General features: G+C 39.4%; 1 protein-coding gene across 3 annotated transcripts in view; it reads left to right on the top strand.

The window, feature by feature from the left end:
* The window catches only part of MID1 (midline 1), a 391,573-nt gene that overhangs the window by 139,462 nt on the left and 224,580 nt on the right, over positions 1 to 27,531 (top strand). The window contains exon 1 of one of the 3 annotated variants that reach the window (XM_050777269.1): positions 14,449 to 14,531. The exons of 1 other annotated variant lie outside the window; for it this stretch is intronic. The gene's annotated coding sequence lies outside the window, so the exon portion shown is untranslated. Of the gene's footprint in view, positions 1 to 14,448; positions 14,532 to 14,884; positions 15,518 to 27,531 lie in introns of those variants that run through there. One more of the 3 variants, XM_050777271.1, reaches the window with a different exon arrangement.

Below are 27,531 nucleotides of genomic sequence, written 5' to 3'. Positions count from 1 at the left end.
TGGTGAGAGAGGGCATCCCTGTCTTGTGCCAGTTTTCAAAGGGAATTTTTCCAGTTTTTGCCCATTCAGTATGATATTGGCTGTGGGTTTGTCATAAATAGCTCTTATGATTTTGAGGTACGTTCCATCAATGCCGAATTTATTGAGCGTTTTTAGCATGAAGGGCTGTTGAATTTTGTCAAAAGCCTTTTCTGCATCTATTGAGATAATCATATGGTTCTTGTCTTTGGTTCTGTTTATATGCTGGATTATGTTTATTGATTTGCGAATGTTGAACCAGCCTTGCATCCCAGGGATGAAGCCCACTTGATCATGGTGGATAAGCTTTTTGATGTGTTGCTGAATCCGGTTTGCCAGTATTTTATTGAGGATTTTTGCATTGATGTTCATCAGGGATATTGGTCTAAAATTCTCTTTTTTTGTTGTGTCTCTGCCAGGCTTTGGTATCAGGATGATGTTGGCCTCATAAAATGAGTTAGGGAGGATTCCCTCTTTTTCTATTGATTGGAATAGTTTCAGAAGGAATGGTACCAACTCCTCCTTGTACCTCTGGTAGAATTCAGCTGTGAATCCATCTGGTCCTGGACTTTTTTTGGTTGGTAGGCTATTAATTATTGCCTCAATTTCAGAGCCTGCTATTGGTCTATTCAGGGATTCAACTTCTTCCTGGTGTAGTCTTGGAAGAGTGTAAGTGTCCAGGAAATTATCCATTTCTTCTAGATTTTCCAGTTTATTTGCGTAGAGGTGTTTATAGTATTCTCTGATGGTAGTTTGTATTTCTGTGGGGTCGGTGGTGATATCCCCTTTATCATTTTTAATTGCGTCAATTTGATTCTTCTCTCTTTTCTTCTTTATTAGTCTTGCTAGTGGTCTGTCAATTTTGTTGATCTTTTCAAAAAACCAACTCCTGGATTCATTGATTTTTTGGAGGGTTTTTTGTGTCTCTATCTCCTTCAGTTCTGCTCTGATCTTAATTATTTCTTGCCTTCTGCTAGCTTTCGAATGTGTTTGCTCTTGCTTCTCTAGTTCTTTTAATTGCGATGTTAGAGTGTCAATTTTAGATCTTTCCTGCTTTCTCTTGTGGGCATTTAGTGCTATAAATTTCCCTCTACACACTGCTTTAAATGTGTCCCAGAGATTCTGGTATGTTGTATCTTTGTTCTCATTGGTTTCAAAGAACATCTTTATTTCTGCCTTCATTTCGTTATGTACCCAGTAGTCATTCAGGAGCAGGTTGTTCAGTTTCCATGTAGTTGAGCGGTTTTGATTGAGTTTCTTTAGTCCTGAGTTCTAGTTTGATTGCACTGTGGTCTGAGAGACAGTTTGTTATAATTTCTGTTCTTGTACATTTGCTGAGGAGTGCTTTACTTCCAATTACATGGTCAATTTTGGAGTAAGTACGATGTGGTGCTGAGAAGAATGTATATTCTGTTGATTTGGGGTGGAGAGTTCTATAGATGTCTATTAGGTCTGCTTGCTGCAGAGATGAGTTCAATTCCTGGATATCCTTGTTAACTTTCTGTCTCGTTGATCTGTCTAATGTTGACAGTGGAGTGTTGAAGTCTCCCATTATTATTGTATGGGAGTCTAAGTCTCTTTGTAAGTCTCTAAGGACTTGCTTTATGAATCTGGGTGCTCCTGTATTGGGTGCATATATATTTAGGATAGTTAGCTCTTCCTGTTGAATTGATCCCTTTACCATTATGTAATGGCCTTCTTTGTCTCTTTTGATCTTTGATGGTTTAAAGTCTGTTTTATCAGAGACTAGTATTGCAACCCCCGCTTTTTTTTTGCTCTCCATTTGCTTGGTAAATCTTCCTCCATCCCTTTATTTTGAGCCTATGTATGTCTCTGCATGTGAGATGGGTCTCCTGAATACAGCAGACTGATGGGTCTTGACTCTTTATCCAGTTTGCCAGTCTGTGTCTTTTAATTGGAGCATTTAGTCCATTTACATTTAAGGTTAAGATTGTTATGTGTGAACTTGATCCTGCCATTATGATATTAACTGGTTATTTTGCTCGTTAGTTGATGCAGTTTCTTCCTAGCCTCGATGGTCTTTACATTTTGGCATGTTTTTGCAATGGCTGGTACCGGTTATTCCTTTCCATGTTTAGTGCTTCCTTCAGGGTCTCTTGTAAGGCAGGCCTAGTGGTGACAAAATCTCTAAGCATTTGCTTATCTGTAAAGGATTTTATTTCTCCTTCACTTATGAAACTTAGTTTGGCTGGATATGAAATTCTGGGTTGAAAATTCTTTTCTTTAAGAATGTTGAATATTGGCCCCCACTCTCTTCTGGCTTGTAGAGTTTCTGCCGAGAGATCTGCTGTTAGTCTGATGGGCTTCCCTTTGTGGGTAACCCGACCTTTCTCTCTGGCTGCCCTTAAGATTTTTTCCTTCATTTCAACTTTGGTGAATCTGGCAATTATGTGTCTTGGAGTTGCTCTTCTCGAGGAGTATCTTTGTGGCGTTCTCTGTATTTCCTGGATTTGAATGTTGGCCTGCCCTACTAGGTTGGGGAAGTTCTCCTGGATGATATCCTGAAGAGTGTTTTCCAACTTGGTTCCATTTTCCCCCTCACTTTCAGGCACCCCAATCAGACGTAGATTTGGTCTTTTTACATAATCCCATACTTCTTGCAGGCTTTGTTCATTTCTTTTTCTTCTTTTTTCTTTTGGTTTCTCTTCTCGCTTCATTTCATTCATTTGATCCTCAATCGCTGATACTCTTTCTTCCAGTTGATCGAGTCGGTTACTGAAGCTTGTGCATTTGTCACGTATTTCTCGTGTCATGGTTTTCATCTCTTTCATTTCGTTTAGGACCTTCTTTGCATTAATTACTCTAGCTATCAATTCTTCCACTTTTTTTTCAAGATTTTTAGTTTCTTTGCGCTGGGTACGTAATTCCTCCTTCAGCTCTGAGAAATTTGATGGACTGAAGCCTTCTTCTCTCATCTCGTCAAAGTCATTCTCCGTCAAGCTTTGATCCGTTGCTGGTGATGAGCTGCGCTCCTTTGCCGGGGGAGATGCGCTCTTCTTTTTTGAATTTCCAGCTTTTCTGCCCTGCTTTTTCCCCATCTTTGTGGTTTTATCTGCCTCTGGTCTTTGATGATGGTGATGTACTGATGGGGTTTTGGTGTAGGTGTCCTTCCTGTTTGATAGTTTTCCTTCTAACAGTCAGGACCCTCAGCTGTAGGTCTGTTGGAGATTGCTTGAGGTCCACTCCAGACCCTGTTTGCCTGGGTATCAGCAGCAGAGGCTGCAGAAGATAGAATATTTCTGAACAGCGAGTGTACCTGTCTGATTCTTGCTTTGGAAGCTTCCTCTCAGGGGTGTACTCCACCCTGTGAGGTGTGGGGTGTCAGACTGCCCCTAGTGGGGGATGTCTCCCAGTTAGGCTACTCAGGGGTCAGGGACCCACTTGAGCAGGGAGTCTGTCCCTTCTCAGATCTCAACCTCCGTGTTGGGAGATCCACTGCTCTCTTCAAAGCTGTCAGACAGAGTCGTTTGCGTCTGCAGAGGTTTCGGCTGAGTTTGTTATTGTTTACTGTGCCCTGTCCCCAGAGGTGGAGTCTACAGAGACAGGCAGGTTTCCTTGAGCTGCTGTGAGCTCCACCCAGTTCGAGCTTCCCAGCAGCTTTGTTTACCTACTTAAACCTCAGCAATGGCGGGCGCCCCTCCCCCAGCCTCGCTACTGCCTTGCCGGTAGATCACAGACTGCTGTGCTAGCAATGAGGGAGGCTCCGTGGGTGTGGGACCCTCCCGGCCAGGTGTGGGATATGATCTCCTGGTGTGCCTGTTTGCTTAAAGCGCAGTATTGGGGTGGGAGTTACCCGATTTTCCAGGTGTTGTGTGTCTCAGTTCCCCTGGCTAGGAAAAGGGATTCCCTTCCCCCTTGCGCTTCCCAGGTGAGGCAATGCCTCGCCCTGCTTCAGCTCTCGCTGGTCGGGCTGCAGCAGCTGACCAGCACTGATCGTCCGGCACTCCCCAGTGAGATGAACCCAGTACCTCAGTTGAAAATGCAGAAATCACCGGTCTTCTGTGTCACTCGCGCTGGGAGTTGGAGACTGGAGCTGTTCCTATTCGGCCATCTTGCTCCCCTACTCAACGCTGTCTTTTTAAAAAATGTTTAACGTTGGCATAATTCAGTAAGAAGATATCATGTCCTACTGATTAAAATAAAATATGTAAAACCCTCCTGTAAAGCTTTTGCAATAGGCACAAAGAACTTTAAAAATATTTTGACTCACCATTCTCACTTGGACTCAATCTGAAAGAAATAATCACAAATACACATCTATTGTATGTGCTAACATATCTAACATACTCTTCCAGACAAGACTACATTTGGCTGCATGTAACAGAAACCCTACCATACTGAATTAAACAAAAGGAGGCGAAGGTGGAGATGGGGGGTATTTTTCTCATGTAAGAAGAAGCCAGGCATTTGGCAGTCCCAAGCCGATATAGTTGTTTGAGAAAATCATCCAGGTAGCTTCTTGTCCTGCCTTCCTTAGGCTGACTTTTGTCTTCATCATCTCAAGTTCCAGGGAGGAAAAAGGGAGAAATTTAAGAGACAAAAATTTTGTCTTTTTTATTGATAAAATTATCTTGTCTAGATAAAATTATCTAGAAATGTATGGCTCTATCTATTTGGCCCAACTATGTTATTTGGTCCTTCCTACCTTTGAAGGAGGCCAGGGCAGAGAATATGTAAAACACCAGAGCTGTAAAAGAAATTTGGGTGTTCTGTTAGTCAAAATAAAGGTAACAGTGGATATTAGATGGGCAACTCCAAGGGTTGGGCAAACACAAAGATGCACTGCCAAGATCCCCTTCCAAGAAAGGACTTGCTATCTTGCTCCTGAAATGCGGTCCACAGACACCTCTACCCATAAGGTCACAGCTCAAAGGCTGCCCAATTATAGAGAGTCACTTCACCCAATGTCCCCTTCTTCCCAGAGCAGCCTGCATCTGATGCCTGAGAAAGACAGGGACTTAAAAACGCAACCATCTATATCCCACATGAGACAATTCTGATCTGCAACACTTGTTCCAGAGCTCTTAGCCAGGTTGTCCAAGGATTTGTAGGGCCTGGATTGCAGTTTGGCTGCTTTCTCTGCCCAGTCTTGCTTCTTCCCCCTTCTCTTTACTGATGTGGATCTCTAGTAAGTATCTTCACCCCAAATTCCACCTCAGCATGTGTTTCTGGAGAACTCAGTCTGCAACAACAAAGTATTGTTTATAATAGTGTCAGGACTAAGGGAAAGCTTTCCCCTTGCCCTGTGGAGGTTTGCTGAAAATTTCAGACAAGAGGCAGATTAATAGGAGAAAAGGCATGCAATTGTATTTGATCATAGTTTTACATCTGTGGGGGCCATGTTGTGGGCATAAGAAAGGTAGTCAATGTATGTGGGAAGTTGCTGGTCTCAGTAAACCTGGAAGTGAGTCATCAATGTTGACCAACACTAGATCTATGCAGAAGATATTAGTGATGATGAAGCCTAGCCTCTTGGACATATAAGAGATGAAAAAGGTAGAACCTAATCCATTAACCCTCAACCCCTTAGACACAGCCCCTGCCCAGCCAACACACCCGAGCCTTAAGGGTTGATGGTGACACCAAACCCCCTTCCCCAGAGGGATGGACAGCACCACCATCAGCTCTCAAGATCACAGACTCTGAGCCACGGTGATGATAGTAACTCACACCCCAATGCCCCAGACCCACAGGATCAGAGTCTTCACATTAACCAGATTCCCAGATGGCTCACATTCTCATGAAACTGTGAGAGGCACAGACATATCCTTGTTAAACACAAACCTTCCCATCCACTGGTCCACTGGATAGAAACCTAATTTTGGATTTGTGTCTCTGCATCCCACCCTTTTTCTTTCCATCTTGTACTACACGGGGGTGAGTGTGTGTGTGTGTGTGTGTGTGTGTGTGTATGTACGAGTGTGTGGGGTGTAGGGGCCGAGGGGTCCCCTGAAGTTTCACTGAAAAAAATCAACTCACAAAAGACAGATTAATTGGAGAAAAGGCACACAAATTTATTTGATGTGTACAAATAGGAGCCTTCAGAATGAAGGCCCAAAGATACAGGGGAAATTATCCATTTTTACGCTTAGGTTCAACAAAGTATGGACAGCATGTAGAAACAGCGGTGGACAAAAAAGGCCTGATCTAAAGCTAATGGACTGAGTGGGGAAACCCAGCAAGGCCTGTCTGTCTAGATTCTTCTTGGCCTCTCTGAGCAGCATTCCTTCCTTCTGTGTGTAAGGCAAGACCCTCCCTGGAAGGGGGGTGTTATGACCTACAGTCAAACAAGGTATGTCAGGGAATTTCGTTATGGCCAGTTTTTACATAGATAAGGTGGAGGGAAAGTTAGAGTGATATTTTTAGATTTTATGGCTGGCTTTGGGGAAAAGCAGTTCTGGTTTCTATGATCCGTCTTAGGGAAGACAGATTCTAGTTTCTACGGCTAGCCTCAAGGGAGAATGGGACTGAGACAGAAGGGCAGGAGAAGGTCAGAGAGAAACTTTTGCTTCTGAGGCCTTCATTTTGGGGTATTGTTTTCTGAGTCCCTATGATAGTAAATACACAGCAATAGAAAAAATTAATAATTTTTGGTATAATGAACTATTACGGCCATTGAAATGGGAATTTATGTGAAATTTTAACAACAGAAAATATCCATGACATAATATTTAGTTTTAAAAAGATAGAAATTGTGGTATATGTATATAATAGAATACTATGTAGCAACAAACACTAAAGGAGTACATGTAACATGATACACGTTACAACATGGATGAAGTTCAAAAACACTTTATTTAGTGAAAGAAGGCAAACACAAAAGACTATGATTCCACTTACATGAAATGTCCAGAAAAACAGATCTATAGAGACAGGAAGGAGTTGCCTGGGGGTTGGGGTGGGAACAGGAATTAACTGTAAATAGGCATAAGAGGTCTTACTGGGTGTTAAAAATCTGAATTTTGATGATGGCTACATAACTTGTCAAATTTACTAAAAGTTATTTTAATGGGTGAATTTTATAATATGCACATTTTACCACAATAAAGTTGTTAAAGATTCCAAAGTAATGACGCTTAGAAAAAGACACAATTGGCCGGGTGCGGTGGCTCACGCCTGTAATTCCAGCACTTTGGGAGGCCGAGGTGGGCAGATCATGAGGTCAGAAGATCAAGACCATCCTGGCTAACACAGTGAAACCCTGTCTCTACTAAAAAAAATACAAATACACACACACACACACACACACACACATACATATATGTATATAGCCAGCGTGGTGGCACACGCCTGTAGTCCCAGCTGCTCAGGAGGCTGAGGCAGGAGGATCACTTAAACCCGGGAGGTGGAGGTTGCAGTGAGCTGAGATTACACCATTGTACTCCAGCCTGGGTGACAGAGCGAGACTCCATTTCAAAAAGAAAAAGAAAAGAAAAGAAAGAGAAAGAAAGAAAAGAAAGAGAGAGAGAGAAAAGAAAGAAAGAAGAAAGAAAAAGAAAGAAGAAAAAAAAGAAAGAGAAAGAAAGAAGAAAGAAAAAGAAAGAGAGAAGAAAGAAAAAAGAAAGAAAGAGGCACAATTTAAAAATATATACACATCCACTATACACCCAACTAGTTGAATTTTATCTCTATCTGCCTGTATGTGTATCAAACTGTTAATAGTGACTATCACTTCATTTTTTAGTTATGGGTGATTTTTATTCTTAGATAGATCTTTTATTATCCACATTTTCTACATTGAGCATTTATTACTTAAAGCAGTTAACTTACAAACAAACAAACGAAAAGCCAAAACGAAACAAAATCTTTTTTAAAGGATGAAGTGCTGCCAGGCACGGTGGCTTACGCCTGTAATCCCAGCATTTTGGGAAGCCGAGGCGGATGGATCACTTGAAGTCAGGAGTTTGAGACCAGCCTGGCCAAGATGGTGAAACCCCATCCTACTAAAAATACAAAAAGTAGCCAGGCGTCATGGCACATGCCTGTAGTCTCAGCTACTCATGAGGCTGAGGCAGGAGAATTGCTCGAACCAGGGAGACAGAGGTTGCAGTGAGCCAACATCGTGCCACTATACTGCAGCCTGAGACCCTGTCTTAAAAAAAAAAAAAAAAAGAAAAAGAAAGAAAAAGAAAAAAAAAAAAAAGATGACATACAATTCCTTCTCTGCAGATCATCTCTTGCCCTTCCAGAATGGCTGGAACTTAGTCTTCAACTCCTACAAGCACATGTTAAATCGCAGAGTACTTGCTTGTGAGGGAGAAAGTTTTCAATTGAGTGATTGACTCTCTAGATGAATCAAGTCTACTATGTGTGTTTATGTGTCTGTGCACGTAATATTTAATTGAATAATGAGAGAAGGTCCAAATCCAAAGAGGAGGACCAAAGACAGTAGTTTCCAGAAACAAGAGGTACGGTGTTTATTTGGGATGTTATTCATTCTTTTTCTTTTCTTTTCTTTTTTCTAAATCAAGTTCTCACTGTGCTGCCCAGGCTAGAGAGAAGCAAAACAATCATACCTCACTGCAGCCTTGACCTCCTGAGCTCAAGCAATCCTCCCACCTTAGTCTCCCAAGTAGCTGCGACTACAGATGCATGCCACACTCAGCTAATTTTTAAATTTTTGTAGAGACAGGGCTCACTATATTGCCAGACTGGTATCAAACTCCTGGCCTCAAGTGATCCTCCTGCCTTAGCCTCCCAAAGTGCTGGGATTACAGGTGTGAGCCACCATGCCAGGCCAGATGGTAATGATTCTGTCATTAAGAGTTGATAGAAACATTTGAAGTGAAACTTTTTATTTCTAGAGAATCAGGGCTGAGTTCATCTAAGCATTCTTTCAGAAGACAGACCTTTCAAGGGTTGAAATAAGAGCTCTCACGTAAAGTATTAGAGATTTCAGTTGAGATCAGGGAAGAGAAAATGACTACAATTGAGCACAGTATGCCAAAGTTGACTAAAAGCTGGATACTGTTAAACTAGTCTATAAGTTCAGTTAAAGCTATACTCTCCTTCTAGTGTCACACAAATGACTCTCATTGTTTTAGGACTGTGTGTTTAATCAACCTCCACCCAATGCCCCAGGTTTGACACTCTGCCTGTGCATTGCTCTCTTACCAGAGAGGTAATCTGACATTCAAATTTGTCCATATATCACTTCTAGAAGCTGGTTAGAAAGCACTTTCAAAGTATTGTTATATGGTAAGTTAGCAATTTTGCTTCCAAAAATAAGTTGCATTTTAATATATTTTTAAAAATATTAATGATTAGGGAAAAGGTAGTGAGAGTGCAGCATAGAACATTACATGAACATCACGCTTTTTCTTTTCTGCTAATTCACTGATTTAAATGTGAGGTTATTATTCTCACTGAGGTATGACTAATTTGGAGTCAAATTATATTTATTTTAATGAGCTATCTTTTTTAATGCATTTTATGTTGCTGGTGCTCTTGTGTTACACAAATGAAAAAGAAAATTTTTATTTTTACATCCCTTAAATACTTTGCAGCAATTAAATGCTTACAGATAGCTGAACAATAAATTCTTCCTACAAGCAGAAAAAAGAAAAAGTGCTTTGCCAGGGAGCATTCTAATCTAATTAGGTTTCAATTATCTACAAAAGAAAAAAAAAAGATAAAAAGAAAGGAAAAGAAAAGAAATTAGGTCAAACTTTCTGACAATCAACTCAGGTTATTGTCCTCTGAGGTTCATTTTGAAATACAGTTTAATTTTCTATGCACGTTTATTATAAGAATATTATAAACTCACAATCTTAAAAAAATTAAATTGCAATCCCATCACAGAAATATAACCAATACTAACATTTTTTTTGAGAAGGGGTCTTACTATGTTGCTCAGGCTGATTTTGAACTCCTGGGCTCAAGTGATCCTCCCACCTCTACCTCCCAAAGTGCTGGGATTACAGGCATGAGCCACTGTGCCCAACCAATATTAACATTTTGATGTAGCTTCTCACAGAATGTTTTCGCTATAGGCACAAACAAAAAATATTATTTGTTTTTACACAAAGGTTTATTCAACAAATGTTAATTGAGTGTCTATTAAGTGCCAGTGTTATTTCTCCTGAATGACACTGTAGCTACACTGCCAACTCAGCATTCACTATCATTTGAATGTCCTTTCATGTGAATAAATTTGGATGTGCTATATCATTTTAATGACTGTATAATTACAAATGATTGTACTTTCCAAAATGACAACAGCAACCTTTCCATTCACCCACCATACTTTCTGAACCTCACCATGCCCCACCAAGGGGTAGAATACATGGCCCCTTACCTTGAACATGGGTGAAGTTTTATGACTGCCTCAGTCAAGCAGAAGTAACACCATGTGATTTCCAAGAGAGATTGTAAAAGGTGATATGACTTCTGCCTGCCTCCTCTTAGAACATTCACCCTTGGAACCCAGACAGTATGTTGTGAGGGAGCCCGAGCCACATGGAGAAGCTGTATATATATGTTCCAGCTGACAGCTCCCACTGAGGTCTCAGGCAACAGCCAGCATCAACTGTCAGCCATGCAATGAGTGAGTCTCCAGATGACTGCAGCCTCTAGCCTTCGAGCCACAGCAGCTATTGCCAAATACAGCAGAGGTGGCTGTACCCACTGAGCCGTTCCAAAATCACAGACTTGTGAGCAAAATACATGTGCCTTGTTTTAAGCCACTAAGTGTGCAGGTGGTTTGTTATGCAGCAGTAGATAACAGCAATAGAGATAGGCATTTGGATGACCATACCATAATTTTTGTAACAAATTCCTTAATTTTAGACATTTGTATTGTCACAAAGTGTTTTGATGTTGCTGTTGTTGTTGCCTTTAATACAAACATCACATATATATATCTGTGAACACAATAGTGTGTGTGTAGCATTATTATTATTATTATTGTTGTTGTTGTTGTTGTTGTTATTATTATTATTAAGACAGGGTCTGGCTCTGTCACCCAGGCTGAAGTGCAGTGGCACAATCTCAGCTCACTGCAACCTCCATCTCCCGGACTCAAGCCATCTTTCCACCTCAGCCTACTAAGTACAGGCCGCGCCACCATGCCCAGTGAATTTATTTTTATTTTTATTTTTGGTAGTGATGGGTTTTCACCATGTTGCCTAGGCTTATCTTGAACTCCTGAGTTCAAGCAATCGGATCACCTTAGCCTCTCAAAGTGCTAGGATTATAGACGTGAGCCACCGTGCCCAGCCGCCTTATTTCCTCAATATTATTTCCCAGAAGTAGAAGCGCAGGCCAAAGGATATGAATATTTTAAGGGACTTTGATGTGAGCTTTTGGCGGTTCAATTTAACGTAGTTTAGCAGTTCACAAATATGTATGGCTTAAAAATAGTTAAACCTGAAATGCTATGGCAAAATCAATCACTACAAATTCCATGACTGAAAAGGAAAGATCACTGAGTATAGAAAGAAAACAAAAAACAAAAAACTGGTAATTCTATCATAAAGAAGTTCTGGCTTTTAAGTTAAAGATAATACATTCAAACATTTACGTTTTTAAAAAGTGATTATGCAAACATGAATTTTGAGGGTGAAAGTCTTACTGAAGTCTGCTTCCATATTTGTCAAATATAATCCCCAGATGGTTCCCAAATACCCTTGGTCACTAATATACCCCTCTTCATGGTAAGATAACTTTATCTGATGAATTTTAACTTCAAGAACATAAAACGTATCTTCAAGCCTAGAATTTTTTCTTGAGCTTTCTGAAGGCTAAATAATTCTACTGCAGTCTGAAGACCTTGCCCTGAGTAGGGTTTTACCTCTGAATCAGTGTTGTCAGATGAGCAGATACAATGGCTTAACTGGTTGTGAATAGGAAGAGCTGAATTACCATGTGACCATAGCTGATACAATTGTTGCTTTAAAATGTAGAGGCAAGTTTCAAGGTAATGCTTTTGCATTAAGTGCTGCAAAGTTTTTAAGTGCCATGGCTATTCTAATTCTTTACTAATTACATGTGTATTACCTGTCACCTTCTCATAAAAAATAGTAATAATAATAATATCTGAGGTTTGTATAAGAGTTCACAAGGTGCTTTCACATTTGTTTTCATTGTTTCATTTAATCTTCATAACAAAACCAAGGGGTCAGCATTACCTTCATCACTTTGTAGGTGAAGAAAGCAAGTCCAAGAAAGCTAAGTAACGAGGCAGAGACAGCCAGGACTCAACTTAAGATCTTTTAAAGCAGAAACCACGGAAGTCTATCCCATCCTTTTCAGTTTGTCTCTTGACTTATGCTAAAACTCATTACACAGCAATAGGGGTCAACAAACTTTTTGTGGAAAGGGCCGGAAAGTAAACATTTTCAGCTCTGTGGACCGAGCAGTTCAATACTGCAACTACTCAACAGTGCCATTGTTGCACAAACACAGCCATGGACAATACGCAAATGAATGGGCATGGCTGTGTTCTAATACACCTTTATTTATACAAACAGGCAAAGGATCTATTTGGCCCTCAGACCATAGTTTGCCCACCCCTGATATAAGAGAATGAGTAAACACACAGGAATCTCATGTCTATTTCTGCCCTTTTAACCACAATCCTTCTCTTTCCCTATAAGAAACTATCTTTATTAGATTCTTATTGATCCTTCCAGAGTTCCTGTTTTTGCAAATACAAGCCTATGCATATATGGACTTCTCATCCTCCCATTGCACCTCTCTTATTTCCCTCAGCCCCATGCCCTCTTCAGCACTTTGTTTTCATTGCCTGTGCATCTGTCTATATTAGTACACAGAGATCTGACATTCCATTTTGCCATTGCATAGTACTTCACTATACAGATATGCCACAGATTAGTCAATCTACTGCTGCGCATTTGTGTGGTTTCCTTGTATTGCTTGAAAATATGACATTTCTTGCTTTCTCTGGTGATTGTGTAGAATAGGTGCCTAGAAGTAGGACTGCTGGAAGGAAGGGTCCATGCATCTATAAATTTGTTAGATTGCCAAATCTCTCCCCCAACTCCAGATTGGTGGTAGTATATTATACTCCCAGCAGCAACCTATGAAAGTGCCCATTTCCCCAGAACCTCATCAATGGTGTATGAGCCAAACCTTTGAATTTAGTCTACTCTGACAGGCAAGAAATTATATTTCAGTGTAGTTTTAATTTACATTGATTTTATTGCAAGTGAGAAAGAACACTTTTCCATGCATTTAAAGACTGATTATATGTCTCCTTTTGTTTCATAACCTTTGCCCATTTTTCTTTTGGGTGGTAGGTTTTTCTCTTTTCCAAGTTTAGGCATTCATTAAACATGAAGGAGATGGGCCCTCTGTCCCAGTTCATTATTTCTTTTGACTTGATATATGCTGTTTTATTTCGCCATGCAAAAGGTTTTCAAAATTTTTATGTAGATAGATTTATTGATCATAGAGATATATAGGTGTAGCTGTAGATACAGACATAAATATATCTTCTAGATTTTTTACTCTCCTTGTACTGGACATCTGAGATGAAAGTAAGTGAAAAGGATAGAGGTGATGGTGAGAGTCAGAAAGATATTAGAGCTTTTATTTACAAGTAAGTTTGTATCCAAAATTCAAATGGATTATCCAGGTATTATTTTAAATATTAAGACCAGTGGCAGGTACTGGTACAGAGAACAACTGAGAATAGAGCAAAATGGCCAAGGAAAAGGAGGAAAAGGAAACTATTTTAGATCAAGAAAATTATGATACTAAATGAGTTCTAGTAAGGCTGAAACTCATGATATAGACACTTTAAATATTTTTGTTGTTGCTTATATATAATTTTATGGCAAAATGTCTTAAATTGCATATAACAAAGACATTAGTATCATTGAGCTAGTGTTTAGCAGTGTTCCTTTTGAAGGGTATTATTCTGCTCTCAGGTTACAAACTTTATAGAATGTTGAGTTCTGTGTTTTGTTTGGTTTTGTCTGAATTCTCTGCCTAGTATGTTCATCTCATCCTACTCCCATTACTCCAGCAAAGGGGAATCAGAGAACTGAAGTTAAGAAAGACAGGTAAGTTATAGCATTTGCTATGCACCTTGACTCATTTTTGCTATTGAGATAGCATTGTCACCAAGCAGAGGCAATTTTTTTTCTGGAGAGGAGAGGCAAGACAGGGGCCTGGGTGGGGGGTGCGGCCAGAACTGTGATGTCACAGATTGCATTGTCTCTTGGGAAACTCATCCATCAAACCGTCACCTCTGATTCTATGCAGGGACACTACGAAAGAGGCAGTATGCCCCAGTTTGGGTATTCTGAAGTGTTAGTATGTAGTGGAGCTGGTGGTGTGAAGCCGATTCATTTTGTTTCAAAGCCCCAAATGGCATGCTGCCGAACACAGGCACAAGCACAGCAGCGTCTCCTTAGAAATAATGTCTCCAAGGCAAACAGCCCTCATTGCAAAATGTAGAAGTCTGCCATCTGCTTGTCTCCACTGTGATTTATTCATTTCAGGGTTTTAAATGACGTAATAAAAAGGTAAGTCTTCTTTTTAAAAACTGGAGGGGTAAGTGGGAATTCCAGATTGATTATAGCATATCTGGAATGTATGTAAGATATTTGTCTTAAGTTAGAAGAGGATTTAAATTTATAAAGTGTGAATATTATTTTCAAATGCAAGTGCAAATCCTGTCCTGGGAAGATAAAGTAAAATCCATATCTTTAAAAAAGAAGGTCATGCTTTACAATTTAGCAATTTTATTTGGTATTTTTAAAAAGTGATTTTTTAAAAAACGAATTTTCATAAAGACAGTAATTTTCCGGATGTTTGATAGTACATATCGATCACTTTTTCATATTTGATATTCCACCTTTTCTTGATGTTTTCAATCTATTTTCAGCTTTTGGATGAGTTAAAAACTAGCAGCTGCTATAAATTGTCAAGGGCTCTTAAAATGAGGTGCCAGATAGATTTGGGAAGCATCTAGCTGATTTCTACATAACTCGTTGGGAATTACTCTGTTTTGGGAGGGAGTGTAAAGGGTCATAAGACTCAGATGAAGTTTGAAGCTGAGGCATCCCCTCTCCCATCCCTGAGGGATAGTGACCAGGGTTTGGAGATATAGGAAGAAGCAAATGCACACCTCCATGCCTCGCCACGACCTATCGTATTCCAGTTGATGAGGAGTCCAGAGGGCTGGGATCCATGACTCTCTGAGGATTCGCCTGGCAGGAATGAATGCCAGCAAACACCCCCCTTCCATCCCCTCCCCTCCTCGCTCCCCAGGAGAGGCGCTTCTGCAGAAGTCATTTGGTGTGTGCACTGGTTTTCCTTGTGAGAGGATTAGAGAATAGGGAAGTGCTTTGTGAGAAAAATCCTGGGAGAGGTTGCTGGGAAGAAATCAAACAGAGGGAAGGAAGACTTCAGCTTTCAGAGTCCCCTCAGTCAAGTAAGTCTGAGACCCAGTTGCCTGGCCTAGAGCAGCTGAGGGGTTGTTTCCTTTCGTCCACGCTAGGAGAAACTGGTAAGGCTCATTTTATTCTCTACTGCTCTGGGATGCTACTGTAACTGCTTTATTGAAGCGCAGGGGTCAGAAGGGAGGGAAGTTGGTTAGTGACTCTGGGGACATCCTGCGTCGTCTCTGTCTGGTGTATGAGGACGGCGCTGCTTCTGGCACAAAGGGCTGGTAGTCACAGAACAATTTTACTTTTCCCAAACTTGATTAGCATCACTTCTGAGCAACTGACTTAAGCAAAACGCATGCCCACGCAGAAACTATACCCCATAGAGGAATGCACTTATCTATCAGATACTCGGATCTTTAAAGCATTTCTATCTAAATTTGATTAGTTTTGGGGGTACAACTTCAGGAGAGTGAGGTCCTTCTGGAAATTTTTCAATCGTCTGTTTCCTGTGAGAATGTATTTTTGCCATTGTATGTATCACCTGTTTTGTAAAAAGAGCTGTTCAGACCCAAGCCACTGTTAAAAATTCAAGCAGTACCTAGCGCAAGTTCAAGACACTGTGAAAGGAGGGGCAAGTGTTCATATTCAAGTGAGGAAAATGGAACTTGAATAACTTTATATTCTCTATCTGTATGCAGAGGTGTTGTAATTGGAAAGAAGAAATGAGGAACCTGCCCTAGAGTCAGAAAGAATAGGTACACGTTTCCTTCAGCATTTTCAAAGAATCAGCTCATGAACACAGCCTTCTTGGGCAGATGTTACTTCTTACTCCCTAATTCCATTCGTTATTTCCAGAGCTGACTTTCATATTTGTGTGAAGATATATATATATATATATATATATATATAGAGAGAGAGAGAGAGAGAGAGAAATGCATTATTTATATTACTTATATATTTAAAATTTTTATGTGTACACACATACATACAAATTTATCCTTTTATAATATCCTGGCAAACTTGAGCCTGAAGAGTTTAGAAATACATTGATTCAGTCTGAAGCAAATTATCCCTTAAGCAAGCTACAAAAGTCCTTCTGAGAGGCGTGTTTGGAGTTGGGGGCTGTGTGAGGAAGACAGAAGTGGCAGACAGCTGTTGTTTCTGTGATGGACAAGTCCAGAAGCCTTTCCTCATAGCTGAGAACCAAATTCCTAAAAACTCTGCCCACCCCTCCCCCATCCCCAAGACAGGGTGGTAATCTTTGTTGTTGTTTTTGCCCTGAGAAAATTTGAGTGCTGCCTAATTGAGTGGGCTCTCTGCATTTTTTCCTCCTCATTAAAATAAAACTAGAAGCCTTGCTAAATGCAAAGTTCTGATGATGGATGTTTCATTTCTAAACTTAACATATGCCAATATACTTATTATCATTTCGGTTGATTTGGCCTATCATGAAAACACTGATCAAGTAAAATGATTCAACACAAATTACTCAAGTCTGCAACTGTTACTTCAGTTTACTTAATTCTACAGTCTTAAGATGATGTGGTTATTAGAATATTCAAAAATTGAAAATGCATGCCATTTATTTCATTAATAACAACCAGGTTACTTAAACTATAGGTTATAAACTATAGGTTTCAACTATAGGTTATAAACTATTTAAATACAGTTTCTTTGCATGCACATTGATATGAAAGCCTGAAAAAATATATGCTTTTTCTTTTAAAATGAAATAATTATTTGCCTGAGACATCCTTTGCCAAAAAATGAAAGTCAATTCCCTTTCAATTTCAGTTTTTTATTCTTTTCTCAACTGAAAATGCTAATTCAACCAAACGGTGTTATCTTTGGCTTTAGGAATTGTTTATGGAATGCTGGCAGTCAATTTGGGAGTTCTGAGTGTGAGATAACAGTTAATCAATTTATCTGTGAACTGTGAAGTTTTCAGGTTTTGACCAACATTATTCACTATTCTCTGCCCCATGTCATTCTGGTTATAAATACTATTTACCTTCATTATTATATTTGAACCTGAGCGCATCGAGTTCATTAGAATTGATTTTCTTTCCAGGTTGATCTTCTGAAATACTTTGGCCATTTTTCACTACTACCTTATGAGGTTTTCATTCATCTGCCATATATTTATTGAGTGCGTGGGTGTCACTAATATGGCCCACGTTTGCTCTTAGAGATGAAAGCTATGTTTTGTGGAGTTTATTGCAGAGGTAACCAAGGCTAGAAGGGAAAGACCAACTTGTGCTGTTCTAAAAATTGTTTGCCAGCTCCCGTGGTTTAATTGCAAATGTGGTTTCAGCAACAATGAAAAACTCTAATTCTTCTGAATTCTTGATACGTTAAAATATACTACTGGCTGCTTGGAACCTGTGAGCTGAGTTAATCAATAATCCTCTCACATTGCACAAGATCCGCTGTATGTTATTCTCATCACTGGACATTTAAATAATTCAAAAGAAAGGTTTCTCGTTAATTAACCTTGCCATTGCACAAATTGGGAAAATACAGAACAAAATATTCCAGCATCCTTAATCTTTAGAGCTTATAAATTACTGTTCCTTCTCATTTTTTCTTGATATATTAGTTTTTTCTGTTAGATGACTTTTGTTAAATGTTTTGATATATCATAATAATACACATAATTTGCAATAATTCCAATAAGAAAAAGGAATCATAGGAAAGAAATGAACATGTCTTGAATCCACCATATACCAGACACTGCCCTGGCCCCTTTACAAGCGTGTTATCATTTACTCTTCTCAACAATACTGCAAAATAGGTATTATTGTGCCCATTTTAAAGATAAGGGAATGAAGGACCAGATAATTTAAGAATAAAATCATGCCACACTACTAAGGTAGCAAACCCAAATCTGTTCCCTGCTCCACAAAAGCACTTTTTAGCACACTTCTATATTGCTCTCTTACCATCCATGTCTTTCTTCCCAGATCTCGTATAAATTGAGAACTCCCTACAGCTTACCTTAATGCTTTCAGAGAATCTGCCTTGACAGCTTCTGCCTATTCCCTGTCTTCCTTTATGATCAGAGAGCCAACATATATAACTATGGATTGGACAGGCATCATATGTATTTACATGTAAAAATGGTTTCTGAAACATCAAGGTAGAAACATCATATTAGGTTAAAATACAGAATACAGTATTTTAGATTTGCTCAGTTAAGAGAAATGACAAACTTGGTTTAGTTTGGTTTCTGGCCATATCTGCCCTGGTTTCCACCAGGTATCCAGTAGGGAGCCCCGGTCTGCATGTACACTGTGACATATATGTTTGTATAGAGATCCCAGGCTGTAGTGCAGTGGTGCAAACATGGCTCACTGCAACCTTAACTTCCTGTGGCCAAGTGATCCTCCCACCTCAACCTCCTGAGTAGCTGGGACTATAGGCATACACCACCACGCTCAGCTAATTTTTGTATTTTTTGTAGAGATGGGGTTTCACCATGTTGCCCAGGCTGGTCTGGAACTCCTAGGTTCAAGCAGTCCACCTGCCACAGCCTCCCAAAGTGCTAGGGTTACAGGTGTGAGCCACCATGCCCAGACACAAATTTCTTTATATTGACTTGATATGTATTTATTCCATGATCTTGTAGGCAGTAGGGAGCCATGGAAATATTGCAAGTGGAGAGATGAAATGAAAATGATCAGGTTTCCATGTTAGAAAGCTCACTGAGAGAGCCCTGTGGAGTTGGAGGCCCAACTAGGCTGCCTATTGGAATGCAGGAGAGAGAGGTCAAGAACATGACTTCTGATAGAACATGTAGAGAAAACGACAAGAAGTTTGAGAAATACTAAGGACAGTGCATTGGCAGGACAGCTGAGAAGAAGAGGTTTGTGACTTGGATATCTCAGGTAGATGATGGGGAGGTAGAGAGGATGGGGGACTCTAAGAAGATGTGTGTATACTGCACTAGGACCTGGGGATAGAACTCTGGCCAGAAACACCTTTTCTCCTAAGTAGCTAAAAGCCCATCTGTGAAGACACCAGTAATAATAATAGGAATAACTCATATTCATTGAGTGCTTTAGCTTCTTCTAAGCACACTACATTTAATTTTCATATCAATCCTCTTTGGTAGACACTAGTAACATTATCATCCCAGTTTTCTGATGAAGAAACTGAAGTAAGGAGACTTTATGTAATTTGCCCAACATCATGCAATTAGTAAGGAGAGAGAAGGGAGTTGAAGTCAAGTAGTCTGGCTCCAGAATCCATGGTTTTAATTCTTACACTCTACTGCCTTGCTTAACAACCAATTATAATTTTGTGAGATATTTAGTATGAGAGCTAGCTGTACATTTCATGGGGGCGGGAGTGAACCACAGAGTTAGCAATTACTGCTATCAAGATGAACTGTGAATTTTTCTGAGGCACATTTCTATAGACTCCTGGCTATCAGTAGGGTGTGATCTATGACAAAATAAAACATTGATATGGAGCATTAGCCTAGACATCAGGGCAAAATTGGAGAAAGTTCTTATTTCCCTGCTCTCTAAGAATTTATAACCACACTAAGAAAACCATATTGCAATCATAAAAAATAGATGACCAAAAATTAAATGGTTCCAAGGCCCTCTGGATAAATATGAAGTGAGAACATAGTTCTTTTTTAAAAGAGAGTGGGAAAGAACAAGGCAATAAGAAGGTCAAGATGATGGGATGCAGAGACATTGTGTACATTCATTGAACGACTTAATGTATTATGCACTCGCATTTTCCCATTTCCAACAACACTGTAAAATAATGGCAGAGTGAAATTTGAATCCCAAGGTGTCTCACTCTGCTATGTGTGTGTTTAAAGAATGTTGGGACAGAGCTCCCTTCAAATAAAATTTTTAAATGCCTTAGGAATCCTAAAATGATGCTTATATTTTGTAAGGTCTTGATACTTTGATGTAGTTTTTCTTCATTATCATTATCATTGACTAGTTTTTGGGTGGAGCTGCCCTGGGTGTGTGAAGATTTCAGTATCACTCAATATAGGTGGGTCTTTAAAAGAAGATCATGCCAAGAAAGATATATGTAAATGTATTTTTTACATTCTCTTTTATTTTCTTTAATATTCTGTATGTTTGTAGAAGCTACAATATGGAATTATAGACTATTTACTTATGGGCTTTAAAAAGCACTGTTGTAATCATTAGCTAATAAATTTCTTACCAAGAGATATTACTGAAAGGAATGTGGTTTTTATTCTTTTATAGCCAGATCACCAGGAAGATATGAGACCGTGCCGTTTAAGTTTGCTTTTAATTTATGTAACAGAAAGATTTAGATTTGTTTAACCTTTCCTACTAGACATGTACTTAACAAACAATTATTTGGTATCTACTATGTGAAAGGCACATATTTTATTCCATTTGTTCCTTGCAATTCTTGTTAGGAAAGACCCTCTTTACAGTGGAAGAAGGAAAATCTCAGAGAATGGCCTAGCCAGACTTGAACTCCCGTCTTCTGTCTCAGCCCAGAAGACTTGCTCCCATGTCCTTTAACCTACTTAGATAAGACAGATATTCAAAGCCACTGAGGAAGAACTCCATATTTCTTCATTTGGAACAGCAAACTAGGAAAGTTTTGTTATATCCCCATGACCAACGGTAGGTATATTTTGGGGCAATTATCTCTATGCTAAAATCAATATTACTATTTATCAAGATAATCTGCAGCTTGCCTTAAAGATAGAGAGGGGATTTCAAAGTCCATTTGTTGAAAAGATTACTCTCTGGAATTGTATAATTTGCTTCAAAGTGAGACTTGCAAAAATTATGAGATTTATCCCATAGCTCTCTACCCAGTCCCTGAAAGATTTACATTCAAGGTGACATCTGTTCAGGCTTACACACTGCTTACCTATGTGTTGGTGAAACACTTTCTGTGAACCTTCTAAATGTTCTCACCCCACTCTGACTTCACCCAATACTCATGACAAGAAGAGGACAAAGCTAGAATTATTATACCAGAGTATCTGACCCTGGGTTCAATGCTGAGAGTTGGTCACAATTAGTTTTAATAGAAAATAACATATAATTACTGACAAGTGCTTTTGGGCATGGGAAAATAGAATTTAAAAGAATGTTTTTAGTGATATATTGCCTACAGGATGACATCATGTAAGCTTAATGGCAATGCTTGAAGGTGAGAACTGACTATCATATTGAAAGGGAAAGTTTGTTCAGATTTATTCATCCACCATCAGGGAATCAAACGTGTCCTAGATTTCTAAGACTAATGAAACAAGAAACTAAAATCTACTATTGAAACCTAAATAAATACAGTTATCAATATGCTGGTAAGATCTGCAAAGACTAATAGCATAAGCCCTTAATGAAAAATTATTGTATTCAATGACTTTCCAACACAAAGGTTAGATATTCTTACATCAAAGTAATACTGTATTATTCTTCCCTATAGTTCTGCACCACAAGGAAAAATTAGTGCTTTATTTTTGCTAATTCACAAATTTGTTAAAGTGATCAACAAATTTAATTTCCATATACATGTGTAACTTCAAATGTACAGAGGCGTGAAGCTACTGCAAACACAAGCTTGCTCACTAAATTTTATTTGATATCTATTGCCTTGCCATATAACAGCAAGAGCAAACATTCTAAAACTTCTAAGTAAAAGGAAATCATCCGTCTTTTTAAATTATGTGAACTTTACCTTATTTGTAAAGCACTGTATAGAACCAAGAAAAGTGTGGGAAATTGGAACATAATTGGAACATAATAGACATTTAAGCCTTATATTTTCATAACAAAATTGTCTGAAATTAAAATAAAAATGATATGCAAATAGGATTTGTTTATCCAAATGTGGGCAGAAGGGCTGTAAAGATACTAGTATGTATTAGAACGACATGAATAATTTATTTTATAATGTAAAACCTAATAAAGATTTAATGATCACCCATAAGCCTTTAAAATTATGTGAGTAGGCCGGGCGCAGTGGCTCAAGCCTGTAATCCCAGCACTTTGGGAGGCCGAGACGGGCGGATCACGAAGTCAGGAGATCGAGACCATCCTGGCTAACACGGTGAAACCCCGTCTCTACTAAAAAATACAAAAAACTAGCCGGGTGAGGTGGCGGGCGCCTGTAGTCCCAGCTACTCGGGAGGCTGAGGCAGGAGAATGGCGTGAACCTGGGAGACGGAGCTTGCAGTGAGCTGAGATCCGGCCACTGCACTCCAGCCTGGGCGACAGAGCGAGACTCCGTCTCAAAAAAAAAAAAATAAAATAAAATAAAATTATGTGAGTAATAGCACTATGGCAGGCAAATACAGGCAGCTATTATAGCGCTACCAAAACTCTGTTTATAACTCTTTGTATGTTACTTTTTGGAAAGGGTGGGTCACAGAATGATGTAATAAATGGTTGCAAAGAAGTTTCTGTCCCAAGATGCCTATTCAGTGAATTCTAGAGCTCAAACTGCTTTTCTCTAAAACCATTCAATACATGCCCTTGCTTCAGGACTGGACTAACCATTTTCTGATTTATAAATTTAATGATTTCAATATTATGGAGTAACTTCAGTGAAGAAAAATTGTTTTAGGGACTTACTTTCCTACAGCTATTGTTGCCCTGTTGCTTTTAATTCAATTTGAATGCATGCTATGGAGTAGTTGAGTTAAATCCATGGCATCTTGGTTTTTCTTCATGGATGAGTTCCAGTTCTTTGGGTGATACAACTAAAAGCTCACAAGATGCTGTGTATCGGCAATGAAACAATTAGTCTTTGAGCTTTGGGGAAATTACTCAAGCAGCGAATTAATCATTGCGATTCTGGTCTCCCTCCACAAATGCTAGGTCTCCGAAAAGACTCTCCCCACACACCCCTGTTCCTGGTGCTCTTATTAAAGGTGTAAAATTTCATAAACCTTTAGTAAAACATTATGAATTCTCTTTTTGTGCAATACAGCTGGTATTTTTTTCCAGATGTATATTTCCATAATTAAACATCCTAAAATACAAATCCCATTATTATTTGTTATGTCTAGTCAGTAATTAGACCTCAGCTGGTAGGGCAATTTCAGAACAGAGTTTACCAATTTACATACTAATCCAGCAGAGTCTGGTGGGACATCATTAGCATAGATTCAGTCAACATCTTAATTAGCCCTAATCCCAGCATGCACTCCGAGGTGCCTTTACCCCACCCCCACTCGTGTGGGTCTTGTTTAGCTGACTATGTTCCTTCAACAAATTCCAACTCTTCCAAACATATTTTTCAGTGCTCTTTTTCACAGAGGAGATGATTACATCTCAAAGTGGTATGCCAGGGAGGACATTTTGTGTAAAGCAGGGGAAATGTGAGACATTGGGCCAGGCGAGTGGTACATACACAAATCTGAAGCAAAATCAAGGCACCAGAATCTGTTCTTCTAGAGTGTTAGAGTATACCCACTCCCCTGTCCCACCCCCAACTCTGGGTAGCAAGATCTGTAAACCATTCCAAACCTGTGAGAATTTTACCTATTTTGTAAGAAGAATATTCCTTATTCCTGTCCATGATCAGGAGCCCTTTTCATCATTTACCAGCTTTCATGTCAGGAAATTCCTTATACCTAACTGAAATCCCCCATGTTGCGTATTTAAGCCCCCTGCCTTTCTGTCCATCCATAGTGGAAACGGAGAACAGGTGGCCACCTATGAAAAGCTCGTTTTATAGCTGAGGACCATAATTAAATTATCTCCTTTACCTTCTCTTCTTCAGGTTGGATTTTTAAAGCTCCTCGACTTTCCTCTGAGCTCCCTTTTCTTCATTCACCTCTTTGATCTTTGTGGTTTTCCTCTGAACTCTTTCCAAGTTCCCCACACCCCCTTTAATTGTGCTCAGAACTAGGCTGAGTATCTTTGAAATCATTTGAATGGCCAGATTTCCTCAGGATAAATACCAACACTTGAGTGTACCTCCATATCCAATTTACTTCTAGAATCAGTGCCTGCTGTTAGTTAGCTGGCTAGTTTCACTTATTCCTCTTCCATTTTTCAAAAAAAAAAAATCATTTGGTGTGCTATTGCATAACCTCGAGGGGATTTCTTCTATTTGCTTTTTTCTTTCTTTTTTTTTTTTTTTTTTTTTTTTTTTGCAGTTTATCAAGGGCACTTTGAGTTTCAATTTCAATTTGCAAAGATATAAACTATCAGTATCTCCTGCTAAGGTTTGAAGTCATTTGCAAATTCAATTTGAACATTACCAATAAATTATTGCACAATCCTAGGGGAAAGACCTCAATAGGGACTGAGAAGATCCCAGGAGATTATCACTTGCTAACACCTTCATCTCAGGATTCTTCTCTCTGCTTTCTGTGTTCTCTGCCACTCTTTCCCACTTTGACCTTTGTCTTATGACATAGCCTTTCCCTATTTCCTCTTTTTTTCTCTCTCTCTTTTATTTTTACTTATTCTTTCTCTCTCATCGTATCTTGCGTTTTCACTCAACACTTTCCAGCTATCCCCTGCTCGAAATTGTTCCCCATCCAGAAAATGTATCCGGTCATAGGGAAGAGACAATGGAATAAGAGAAGCATCCCAAACAATTTTCCTTTTTGGCTGTGTACTGACCTAGCTGAAATCAGGTCATGTGGGTCACAGAAAAAAAGCAAGTCAAAAGTGCTGACTGATGGATGTAATAAACATCAGGGCAAAGAAATGAAGATGGCTACTTGGCCAGGCGGGGTGGCTCACGCCTATAATCCCAGCACTTTGGGAGGCCGAGGTGGGTGGATCACTTGAGCCCAGGAATTTGAGACCAGCCCGAGCAACGTGGCGAGACCTCGTCTCTACAGAAAATACGAAAATTAGCTGGGTGTGGTGGCGTGTGCTTGTAGTCCCATCTACTCCAGAGACTGAGGTGGGAGGATTGCTTGAGGCCAGGAGATGAAGGCTGCAGTGAGCTAGGATTGCACCACTACACTCCAGCCTGGGCGACAAAGCAAGAATCTGTCTCAAAAAAAAAAAAAAGATAAGGTGACTACTTGAGTCTAGTAGCGACAGGTCAGGAACCATTTGCAGCCTCGAAGCCTCAAGACCTTTCTGGCCACAAAAAAAGAGTTAGTCAGAGTGTTGCAAGGTTCATGTGTAAAAGAACCAGCCGAATTCACCTCCAGACTCTAGCTTGATTTGTCAGGGGCCAAGCATGTGTTTTGAATTCCAGAAGGTGTTCCAGCTTGCTTTAAAAGCCAGGGTCTGTATCAATCTCTATCTAGAAGCTTAAGAATCCTTAAGATTATAAAAGGTTTATTCATATGGCTTTGGAGATTTTTTTTGAAATAGTTGTACATCTGTGGGCAAGAAGCAAGTGTGAGGGCTTTGACCTAGATGTCTTCATAGCCAAAAATATTTCTTGCTATTAAGAACTACAAAAACAGTTCAAATATCTCATATTGTTGCACTACTTCTTCAGGGGCTACGGATGGAAGATCAAATGCCAAGGATGATGTTGGGAGTCTCTGTTTGACTGGTTGGTTGATTTGGTTTGTTTTTTATTTTTGTATGGCCGCTTGAATTGTGTGTATTTGGTGCAACTTAAAGTTTTAAATTTCCTCACCAATAGGTAGCTTACGTTCTAGATGTTTAATTAATATGCATATCCTTAATCTCCTTGTTTCCCATTCTAATTTCTGATGGCTTTTCTAGAATCATGTGAGGCAAATGCACTCTCCCACTTTTCACCTGACCAGACCCGGAAGTGTATGCAAGAAAGGACTTTGAAGTTTAGTTTAGTAACTGCCAATAGCCATCACAGAGGCTTTATCAGCTCGAGTTAAGAAAGGGATTATTAGTGGAAATGAAATATGGTGCAGTCACTTTGGAAATGGTTTGGCAGTTCCTCAAAAAGTTAAACATAGGGTTACCATATGATCCAACAAGTGTACTTCTAGGTATATATCCAAGAGAAATGAAAACATATGTTCACACAACAACATGTATATGAATGTTCATAGCAGCATTATTTATAATAGCCAAAAAGTGGAAACAGCCCAAATGTTTATCAATGGATGAATGGATAAATAAAACGTAGCATATTGCTGGATGCGGTGGCTCATGCCAATAATCCCAGCACTTTGGGAGGCCGAGGCAGGTGGATCATTTGAGGTCAGGAGTTTGAGACCAGCCTGGCCAACATGGTGAAACCACCATCTCTACTAAAAAAAAAAAAAAAAAAAAAGCTGGATGTAGGGTACATGCCTGTAATCCTAGCTTCTTGGGAGGCTGAGGCAGGAGAATCACTTGAACCTGGGAGGTGGAGGTTGTAGTGAGCCAAGATTGCACCACTACACTCCAGCCTGGGTGACAGAGTGAGACTCCATCTCAAACATACAAACAAACAAAAAACAAACAAAAAAAACAAATGTAGCCTATCCATGCATATCCATACAACCGGATAGTATTCAACTCTAAAAAGTATTATTCAGCTGCTGATACATACTACATCATGCTCAGTCAAAGAAGGCAATCACAGAGGATCACATATTGTAGGATTCCATTTATGTGAAATGTCCAGAATAGGCAAATCCATAGAGATAGAAAGTCAATTAGTGGTTGCAAGGGGCTAGAGGTGAAGGGTAGGGGGAAAGGGAGTGATTGCTAATGGGCACAGTGTTTCTTTTATTGGGGGGTGAAGCTGTTCTAAAATTAGACTGTGGTGATGGTTGCAGGACACTGGGAATATACTTTAAAATATTAAATTGTCCACATTAGATGGGTACATTGTGTGGTATGTGAATTGTATCTCAACTAAACTTAAAAAAAAAATCGAAAAGAAAAGAGAAAGGGGTTATGATACAGAGCCGAGTGTTCCTAGGTCACTCACAAAATGCTTTTAATTGTTACAGTTTAAAAAGAATTAAATAATTCCTATTATCGTTTTAATACAACTCTCCCTCCAACATGCACTGTTTCAGATATTATAAAAGACAGTGTAGACAGTGTATTTAGACAGTTGTAGCTTTAGGGATTATGGGCCAGAATGAAGTACTCTGAGCAAGGATGTGGAATCTGGATTTTAATCCTCAACCTCACCATTAGCATGCCGTGTAAGACTGAGCCAAAGCTGGACCTCTTTGGAATTAGCTGCTCATTTTCTCAGTAGAATA

This window comes from Macaca thibetana, chromosome X (genome assembly GCF_024542745.1).
Source record: "Macaca thibetana thibetana isolate TM-01 chromosome X, ASM2454274v1, whole genome shotgun sequence".
Classification (NCBI taxonomy): Eukaryota; Metazoa; Chordata; class Mammalia; order Primates; family Cercopithecidae; genus Macaca; species Macaca thibetana.
Note: the sequence above shows the minus strand (reverse complement) of the source record. Positions and strands in the feature narration are given on the sequence as shown.